The sequence below is a fragment of the Rhagoletis pomonella genome, unplaced genomic scaffold, assembly GCF_013731165.1.
Source record: "Rhagoletis pomonella isolate Grant_MI unplaced genomic scaffold, Rhpom_1.0 Rhpom_scaffold_04378, whole genome shotgun sequence".
Classification (NCBI taxonomy): Eukaryota; Metazoa; Arthropoda; class Insecta; order Diptera; family Tephritidae; genus Rhagoletis; species Rhagoletis pomonella.
This window is the reverse complement of record NW_023462928.1, coordinates 5,625-16,374: the sequence shown is the minus strand read 5'-3', so window position 1 is coordinate 16,374 and position 10,750 is coordinate 5,625. Positions and strand designations below refer to the sequence as shown.

General features: G+C 33.4%; 1 long non-coding RNA gene across 1 annotated transcript; it reads left to right on the top strand.

The window, feature by feature from the left end:
- The first annotated feature begins 410 nt into the window (after window positions 1-410).
- LOC118754676 lies at window positions 411-5,950 on the top strand. The gene is made up of 2 exons (XR_004994926.1): window positions 411-658; window positions 4,137-5,950. It is a non-coding gene; the product is annotated as an uncharacterized LOC118754676 (long non-coding RNA).
- Window positions 5,951-10,750: the final 4,800 nt, after the last annotated feature.

Here is a 10,750-nt window from a genome sequence, read left to right as displayed (position 1 = left end):
TTGCATTGCACTGAATTAAGTTTTTGTATATATTTTGATGCACAGTGCCACTCCGCGATCAAGGAATTATAAGTTCGAAAAATATGGGTTTGCAAATTAAAATTAGCTCATTTTACGGGGACAGTTATTATACATTTTGAAAAGTTATTAATTAGCTTACAATAGCCATTGAAACTTGGTTTAATTTGTACAAGACAATTAACTAATTTTCCATTTAGTAGCCGGTCACTTCACATAATGCAATTTTGTGAAGTAAAATTTCTCGAATTTAGCAGCTAATTCGGTCTGTCTTCCTACTGTTTGCTGTTTGCTTTTTTTCACTGCACACCTGTGGACTCGTTCGCACTAAGGCGGTTCGCTGTATAAGCAATTGCCCAGGCCGAAGAGCCGCACTAGCGTTGTATTTACATTTGTGGCAATCATTGCAGTTTGGTTTGTTGTTGCCCACAGGGTGCCAATTTCAAAATCTCTTTGATAAACGAGTAAAATCGGCTGTTTCTATCTCGTCTTCTCGTTGTATAGCTGCACTGCGGCTGGTTGGCCGTCGACGAGACGGTTTTTCTTGGTGTTTTGTGGCATAAAATTATCAAATAAATACTATTTAAAACAAGTAGTTTTAATTAAATACTACTTTACTACTACGGTCAGCTTCGTGCAAGTGAGTGAGAAATTATCATTCAAAAAAGATTGTCTGATTTGGTGATTTTTCCTGCTTCTAGACGAGTAATATACATACATATGCCTAGTGACCTCAAAGTGTAAAGATGTGAGATTTTCCATGACTAAAATGGTTTAAAATATATCTTTAGCATATTTACTAATGTTAAATAACCTGCACCACTTCCGATAGGGTGGAATCATATTTTGCCCAATGTAATAGAAAATTTATATATTTACTTGTGATGCAATGATGTGTAGCAGTTCATGCACGTATGTATGTATATATGTATGTGCAAAAGTTATGAGAACGACAAAAAGCTGTGCTGATTTGAACTGAAAAGAGCACCCTGTCGTTTACGTTGTCGTAGTAACTTCTTGTATCTTGGCCATCGCATTTTCACTTTATGCAATTTAAAATTGTGTTTACAATAACTATGAACCCCATTTTTTGCATATCTACTTGTATTTTCGTACGTAATTGTTTTCTGCGTCGGGAAGTGGCGGCACCAATTTGCCACTGCAACAAAAGTGTGAAAATCAATGGGAAATGAAATGCAACGCATCACAAAATCCTTCTGTCTATCTCATTCACGTTGTATACTGCTGATATGGTTTTCGGCAAATAAAAAATATTCCAGTGTTTTAGTGCATGGTTAAAGATTTGGTAACGTTTGACAATATAAACGAAATGTAATTAAGCTCAACATGTTTATAATACACTTTGATTAAGCTTGAGATAATAGACAGTTTTTTTTTTTGATATTTGTTTAATTTTCCCCATAACAAGGGGAGTAATACATATGTATGTACATTTACAAGTGTTTTAAGTATTTTCTAAAAACAAAATGTAATGTTTTTCTTTTGTGGTAAGTGTATCATTCTGTAAATACCAGGACAAGACTTACATCGGTTTACTTTAGCGTACATCGGCAAGGGTGTGTTTTAGCAAAACTATTGCGAATTTTCTCATGAAGTATGCAAAATCGGGTATTTTTTGCAAAATGTGCAAAATCAGGCATTTACTGCAAATTATGCACTAACGATTGAATGCAATTTTAAACAAAAATTTCATGATCCCTAGTAATAACTAATAAAAAATTCAAAATTCAATTTTTGTTTTACATGATCAAATTACAACTCCCACATAATAGTTGTGTTTTCGTATTCTCCAGCAAAAACTATTCAGTAAGTTGCCAGTAACCAAATTTCGGTGAGTAAAAGCATAAACAGACGGCAGCGTTGATCCGGATCAGCTCGGGAATTAACTGCTGTTGATCCGGATTAAGACCGAGTTAATCGGGATCAGCGCTGCCGTCTGTTTAAGCTTTAAGCCAATATTTACTCCCAATGAGTGAAATATGTAAGAAAGTACGAAAACGTAAAACCAGCAAGAAGTTGCTAAGTAGTTTTATGAACAGCTGATTAATTTGTTATTTTCCGATGCAATTTTCTTAGAAAACTAGTATTTTCCATCTTATTATATGTTGCGATCCCGTACGAGTCCAGACCAGTCAGAATCAGACAGATTTTACTGGAAATCGATCCCGTACTCGGTTCTCTGACTATTGAGAGGACAAAAAAGAGAGTAAATACGGTTCTCTCTCTGCCAGAAGTTACCAGTTTTAGTCCGAGAATTTTTTGCTGGTAAATTCTGGTAAATGTGTCAAACGATCTGCTGTAGTGTGTTTGGCAACCAAATTATAAACAAAAGAAAAGTGCACTCTGGTTTTAAAGTATTTTTGGTTATTTACATATGTGAACTGAGTGTGTTTACATACATAATAAGCAAAAATTTACAACCATTTTGGAGGTTATGTTGAAGTTGACAGAAGTTACCATTTTTTACTAGAAAGCGATCCCGTACTTTTCAATGTTACTCTCTCGCTCTGAGCGAATGTTTACTAGTTTTAGTCCGAGGAATACGGGATTGCACCTATGTATTTAAATAGGTTTATTTTGTCAATTGCAACTCTGTGAATTACATTAAGCATCATGCCATCTGCTGTTTTTCTTACTAGCAAATAGTTGCTAGTAAAAATCCGGTAAAACTTGCAAGTTCAGCTGTAATTTTTGCTCTCTCAATTTCCCCCCTTTTGCTAGTTTCTTGCAAGTTTTTGCGCACGAAAATGACATCCAGAAAAGACTAGTAAAATTAGTACTGGATTTACTGGATAGTGCGTACGCGAACAGGGCTAATTTTATGAAAAAATAAATAAAAATATTAGTCACGACTTTTTCAATTTCAGTTGCAATGTTGTTACGGTTTTTCCATTTCAGGTGACGATATGTACTTCATATGTATATTATTAAATTGTTTTTTGAATTTTTTCAGTAATCCATCGTTTCGGGTTTGGCAGGGTCTATTCACACGCGCCACGGTAGCTTTAATGTTAATCCACGGCAATTTTACCGTATGTATGTCAACGGTAAAAAATTGCCGTACCGTATATATCGTGAATTTCTTTAACAATGGGTCTACAGAAAAAACTACCGAGGATCTGAGGGTATCTATATTTTTGAGCAAACGTGCAGCAGCATACCATCAAGTCCAGAGAAGGCTAGAAAAGTAATTCCTCAGTTTTACTAGTTTGGCGATTTTAAACGCTTTTTCATTTTAGTTGATCCTTGACCTTTAAGAAAATTAAAATTGGTTTAAAAGCAAACATTTCTACCTTCAAAAGCCTTTCGGGGGTTTCCGAGGACGAAGAATTTGAATCTGAAGCTGCATTTTGTCTTTAGCAAAAAAAGCCAATGGTTGAAAAACATAAAAAGCGTGTACCGTTTTAAATAAATTCGGTGGGCGCGGGGTATTGGAACTCGTACTACGAAAGTAAGGGTTATAATCTCTAAGCGTGGCCGAAGGAAGAAGTTCCGCCCCTCTTCTCCGGCAACATAGAAAGGAGAATTCTATATACCCATGTCTAAGTCTATGTTTGTTGATTTGTGTAATATAATATATACATACATATATAGTGTTGTTTACTAAGCAAATGAAAAAACTTGAATACTAAATATCTTAAAAACTGGAAGGTTCCCGCACCTAGAAGTGGGTACTTTTGAAAAGGGGATCTCTAGCTTTCCAACGGTACCAATTTTACCACCAAAATCGATAGTATTAAATTAAACGTCCATCGTTTATGAGATTTGAAGCAGGATCAATGAGTTGCAATAATATAGAATATTTTCTTGAAATTTTGTGGAAATTAGGTTTGTATTTTAGGCCAATATTATTGGTTTATTTTAGTTATACATTTTACCTTATAAAGCTGTAAACCCTAAATGCACTATTTTCTTTTTCATTAAAGTGGGAAATTAGACTAAATGTAGTAAAACAGAAATTTCTGTACCGGAAATTGCTATGTGTAACCGTTATAAAGTTTATGATATGTACCTTGTTAATATTCTACCTGATTTAAGCCTCCTCATATGAATATTGTATTAATTTTATGTATATGTATTGTTTTTTTTTTTTACAGATCAAAAACAACATAGTCAGCAAAAACCCACACCAAGTCGTTAAACAATATGCTTAAGCATTTGTTTTCTCATAAATTGCAAGAATTAGTTAAATAAACTGAGATGTCTACAAAAAGAGGAATATAAAAATATTGAATAATTAAAACAAGCTAAAAGCTACCCGACGTAGTAGTTCCGAAATTACATACAATTAAGCGAAATCTTTAAATCGACATAAGTGTGAGATGCAATTTTAGGGAGCAATTGCTAATCAATGCCTGCGACTGCAGGGGTCGTTTATGCGTCTGTGCGTATGAAACGTTATTAAAAAAAAAGGCAAAATATAAATTTTGTTTCGCTAAAAAATTTTCGACTAAGTTGAAACACAACTTAACCAAATAAAACACATGTATATACGTATGTACATATGAAACTGGAATTAAATAGTATCGATATAACAATAAAACAAAACAGAGAGTTGGGTGTTCGCGTTGGTGCGCTTTCGAAACGGTTAGTTCCCGATTTGTATGCTTCATAAAAAATATAAAAATACCCAACAATAGAAGGTTGACATAGTGCACGTTTGGCTGTTAACTGCATTTTCAGATATTTTAATTAAATTACATTTAGTTTCACGAGCAATAAGCCTTTCCGAAACAACCCTTCAATAGACCTAATTCGATTGCTGTGTTGTTTTTTTTTTTTTGTTGTGTAAAAAATCACATACTATTTTCTTGCACAAAACAAGAAGATATGGAATTTGGAAAATTTGGTGTATTTCAATATCTACATAATTAAAACTGGTGTTCATTAAACAACTATTGTAAAATCTGCTTGCTGACAATAAATGCAAACGATTCACAGCAGACCAGCGTCACAAATCTGTCAAACTGAAATTGCTCAACAATATTTTTTTTTTGGCATACACAATTTTTTATATTTGTGTGAAGTTTTCATTTCGTAAATATTAAGAAATATGCGGTTAAAAATAATCAGATAATTAATTGGCCGCCACAGTAATAGCAAATCAGTGTAAGCGGCAGCAATTTCACTTGATCCGAGGAAGAGGAAAATCAAAAAAAACAAACATCTCCGTATATAGCCACAGCTAAATAACGCTTTAATATTCTGCTTCAACCGCACACCGTCCACGTAGAGCTATAAGGACAGCGCACGGGTGCACCGCATTTTCTTAAGGAGAGGAACGGCAGCGGATCATAACTACACCAGGCAGTGACAGCCTCGTTAGGTTGGAACCCACCGAAGCGACTTACAAACAACAACAACAACGACAGCAAACTTTATAAATAAATTCAAAGCGTTGACGGACGAAAACAATATCCTTTGTCTTAAAACTTTGTGGTAAAATCGGAGCTTTTTTGTTCTAAATATAAAATCGCTACTAACAAGCAACACGCGCCCGCCCTAAGCAATTGACTTCATGCAAACCTGTGAATGTAATCGACAGCCGTTAAACGAAAATAACGCATAAAAAAAAAACAAACGCAAAAAAAATATATATCTGTGAGTTTACAACATTGCGTAAGGATTCGTGTGGCCTGGAATGTGAGTAACTGAGTGCGTGTGTGTGCGTGGGATCGCAAATCTAAGGCGCAAAAACATTGTAATTCATAAATGTTATTCTAGTTCGATACCAATCCAAACTCTGCAGTGGTTGTAACAATAGAATTTTTTTTGTTGGAATCTATAAACAAGCACTTTTTCTCACACTAACCAATTGTTTGGTTTGGTGGCTATTTTGCATACATACATATTTGCAACTATTGAATTTTTTCTACAACAACTCAAAATCTACTCTTTTGCTGGCGGCTAAGGCGAAAAGAAACGCACAATTGCGACCACCGCAATAGAAATGCAACGACGGGAAGCTCGTGAAAGGCAGAGCTCGTAAGTACTCACATAATTTTATACATATTCATTCAAGCATTTTCAATAAGTTAGTTATGTACATATGCACATATACAAAAGTTTATATTTTATATTTAAATTAAATTAAGTAGAAATAAAACTATTTCGGGCTATTGCCCTTAGCTGTAATGAAATTAGTGTTATTATTCACAACATAGCTCAAAGTAATAAATAAAAAAATAAAAATAAATCAATTCAAATCTTTGGAACAGCCACACAGCCAATTCCCGTGGACTTGTTAGTTAATCCTATTGCCTTTTGGCAGCTCTTCATCAAAATACACTGCTGTTTTTGTTCTCGCCACAGCAAACTATCTATGAAAATCTTTATTTTCTGACAATATATAATAATAAATATTGATTTAAAAACATGTCATTTGCTACTAAAAATATTTATATATTTTTTGTCAATTTGCTTCATATTGCTTTATAAATGCAGCTTAATCTATGGACATGCAATCTGCTGTCAGCGCCTCTATGTATTATTTAACTTGTGTTTGAGTGTTTATGCACAGTTATTGTAAAAATTTAAAAAAGTGATAACGATTCTCTGTTGGATTTCCCGAGTTCTTTTCCGGTAAGAAAAAAAAGTTTCATTTTTTTTGTAGCTTTGAGAACTTGAAAATGCAGAATGACAAGGATAATTCAATTATCCTTAAAACACCGAGTTCAGCATAAACAGAAATCGAAGAAAATCCACAGAAAAAAAAATAAAATAAAAAAATAATAATAACAATAACAATAAAACTTATATATCAACTAAAATAACATTTTCAATAAAATAAAACAATACATTTGAATAAAGAAAACGACTGAACAATTTATATAAGAACAGTAAAATTGTTAATTTAAATTTTAATTCTTTCAAAAAAAACTAATACTTTTTAATTTATTTTTATATCAACAAAATATAAAATATATATGTACATATTATGTTTTTTACTCGTTTAATTTTAATTAATTCATTTATTTTTAATTTATTTTTTTTCAAAATAAAATTACCCTTTCGCGACTATCTTGGTATTGACAGGTTTTTGAAGTCGCACGAAAATTTATATAAAATTTTGCTTTAGATGATATTTTATTTTGCAGGCATACTAGCGAGAGTAGTGGTGTATGTAGTGATGAATCTTGCCACAACTTTATCATTTCAGCACCACCTCCAAATATAAAACGGTTTAAGGACAACGTGCTACAACACCAATGCTCTCTTTAACACTTTTTAAATATGTAATAGAAAGTCGTGGAAAAAAGGAATGCACGTGGTAGAGGGCGCTTATGACCTCAAACTAAATCGCGTTAGTTTGGATAGCATTGGTATTCCTTATTCCTCTACTTAACTATGCAATGCTGCGAAGAATTTTGCACTTTGTGTGCGCAAAATACCTAATCCGGCAGACGACAACCTGTGTTATGTGTATGTATGTATGTATGTATGTATGTATGGATGTTAACATTTTACTGGTACTGTGGTATTCGTTGTTTTTTGGGGTGCAAACTGCCTAGCTATGCTAAAATTTTTTCTGTGTCATGCGCTATCCTAGGAATTTACGTGTAAGAGTTGTAAAATGCTTTGATAACTTGCGTGCGAGTACCTTGTACGACTTCTTCTGGTAGTTGTCAATGCCATGTCCCTCCCTGGCCGGACTGAACCATCTAAAGAAAAACAAATGTGTGAATGCAAGTACTTACAAAGCGTTTCGCTGTATGTATGTATGTACATGCGTTTTGTGGGCAAGGCTTTAAATTTTTTAAGATGCAAGTGCGCTGACAATCTGGTATTTATTTGGATGACATGTGGATACTACGTACATACATACATATGTATGTACATACATTCTTATTTACTATGCATGCATGTGCAAGTAGTGAGCTAATCACGAACACAGTTTGCTTTTATAAACCATTTACTTATTTCTGCATGCACAAAATGCTTACCTCCGAGCAATTCGCTTGTTGCTCTGCCCTTAATACCTGATTTTGTTTGTCTCGCCTTGTTTTGGTACTTATTTCACGTGTTGCGCGCGCTGTTATTTACGCCAATCGAATGATAATGAAATGAAAGATCAACAAAACGAAAATTTAATAAATAAATAAATAAAAGTTGCTCTGCTAACACCTGATGTAGCAAAAACATTGGTACATATGTGTCGACTTAAGGGGCAATGTCATAAGTCTCGTCATTAATGAGGAGTAAAATAGAGGTTGGCCGCTGTGGTGTAGTGGTAAGCAGTGCGCGCTTCCACTCCGCAATGCCTGGGTTCAGCCCCTGGTAAAAGCAACATCGAAAAAAAAAATAATAGAAAAAAGGTTTTTTCTTAACAGCGGTCGTCCCTCGGCAGGCAATGGCAAACCCCCGAGTGTATTTCTGCAATGAAAAACAGCTTCTCATAAAAATACAATCGCCGTTCGGAGTCGGCGTTAAACTGTAGGTCCCTCCTCTTTGTGTGACAACATCAAGGCGCACGCCACAAATCGGAGGAGAAGCTCGGCCAAACACTAACATATGTGTAAGCGCCAATCTATTATTATTATTATTAAAATAGAGGTTGGACGAAAATCCATTGACACCGAGTCATTTTTTTTTGATTACATAGGGATGGGAAAGCTATTCGTGCTGCAATCCTTTTAGTTTCAAAGAGCCCCTGCCCAAAGCATCCACCTCAACCTTAATCGTGCATCGATCTTGTAGATAGCTTCTACCAAATATTTGATAAAAAAAAGTAATTTCTTGGTTTTCCTAGTTTGTCGATTTTAAGAATTTTTTCAATTGAAATTGGTGGTCGCAGAGAAGCTTTCAGAAATAACTATTCTTAATTTGTATTTCCTTTAGCGAACGCTTAGGGAACTTGGATATTTAAAAACACACAGAACCGACCTTCTTTATTAACTATGTACATCCATTATTTTTCTGAATTTTATTTTTTAGTTTTAATTTAGCACTCTTTATTGATATGAGTTTTTTTTTTTTAATTATCTTTATTATTATTTTTAGTATCTTATATTTATTTAACATACCTTCTCAGGACAATCCACTAAAATGTGCTAAATTGTCCAACCACATTAAAAAAGCGAAATAAAAGAATACAATTCAAACATGAATGATAAAACGTGCGAAACGAGTCCGCACCAAAAACTCTTCTCATATTATTTATTTTTTTTTTTACTTTTATTTTTAGGAAATCAACACAAAAATCTATTTCTGTGCAATTCACTCAATTCAAAGTTGCACCCACTTTTAAAAATTAGACAGATGAATTTGTTATTTTAGTACTTTCGAGTTGCGCGTCGTTTTGGCAACATTTTTTATTTCTATTTAAACTCGCAATAAAGTGGCTACATTTATTTTTATTTTTTATTTGCTATTTTTCTCATATGTTGAGGAAGCAAAATGGCTAATGCATACGGAAAGTTTGTTAGTTTTTTTCATTTCCCTGTGTTTTCGATTTTTATTTATTTTTGCGCAAGTCAGCACCTTGATGGTTGAATGTTTTTTTTTTGTACTTTTTTTAAGTTCTATGGCAACAGTATTTCGCTGAAAATTTCTATTTTTTTCACTGCTTAAAAAAGGTGGCGAATGCGCACGTTAGAAGCAGTACTTAATGATTAAAGGATAATTATTTATTTATTGCTATTTTCTGGGACTAGAGTATAACAACGTATACCGTCAGTAAAAAAAATAAATTAAATGCTTGGCAGCCTTCTCTATAACCGCTTGGAGTGTGGGATACAGAAAAAATTACCTTCGTCCAAAGAAGATTCTACCTCTTTATCGAATAATGCCCTTAAAGAAAGTCTCTTAACCAACGAAGATAAAGGCAAAAGTGAATTACTAGAAAATCACGTATACACATGTGTGGACTTAGAGAAATTTAGGTGTAAAATAACTATTTTGCAATGATCCACAACTTAAGATCTTGCCAACAAATATTTTGATACTCGAATCAAAATAACGTTTACCGTTGTCGTAATGTTTTTTGATGTCGATATACTAAATATATTGTTATTTATATTTTTATCGATATTGCCACCGATATTTGTGTTATGGATAATGTACTTAATCGATATTTTACCGAATAAGCACTTCAAAATTCTTGTAAACATTGTTATCGCCATTAATATCGTTAGTATTATCCGTAATATATATATATATAATATATATAATATGCCACAAAATTATCAAAGTAGTTATCGAAAATGTTATCAATACTTTAAGCGAGAGTGTTATCAATATTTTCATCGCTGTGTATATTATTCTTAGTTTTAATGATAACAGTAATGACAGTATCAATAAGACTGTCATCACTATTAAGTTCGCTCGCATTTTTCGATAGATAAATCAAGGTCAATATTTACATATTTTTTGGCATAAATCGCCTTTTAGATGCATTCAACTTTAAAAGCGCAAAATGTTATTTAACGCTCTTTTAAAAAATTGGTACACAGTTTTCGTGCTGAGCTAAAGTTAAATTTGTTGAAATAAGAAAACTGTAACAGAGTAACCAGCGACCAACAGTCAACAGTAGGCAGTCGAAAAACGAAAAATAGCCCACAGAAATCGCTGCAAATCCTTTTGAGGTTTTCACTGCGGTCGCAATTTTCGCTATGCAAACAAATTCCACTTCGGGCATTGTAAACCGATTGAATTGCTGTTGTATGTTTTTAAGTTTACTGGCTTTTAATTAATTTTTTTTGTATTGCATTTT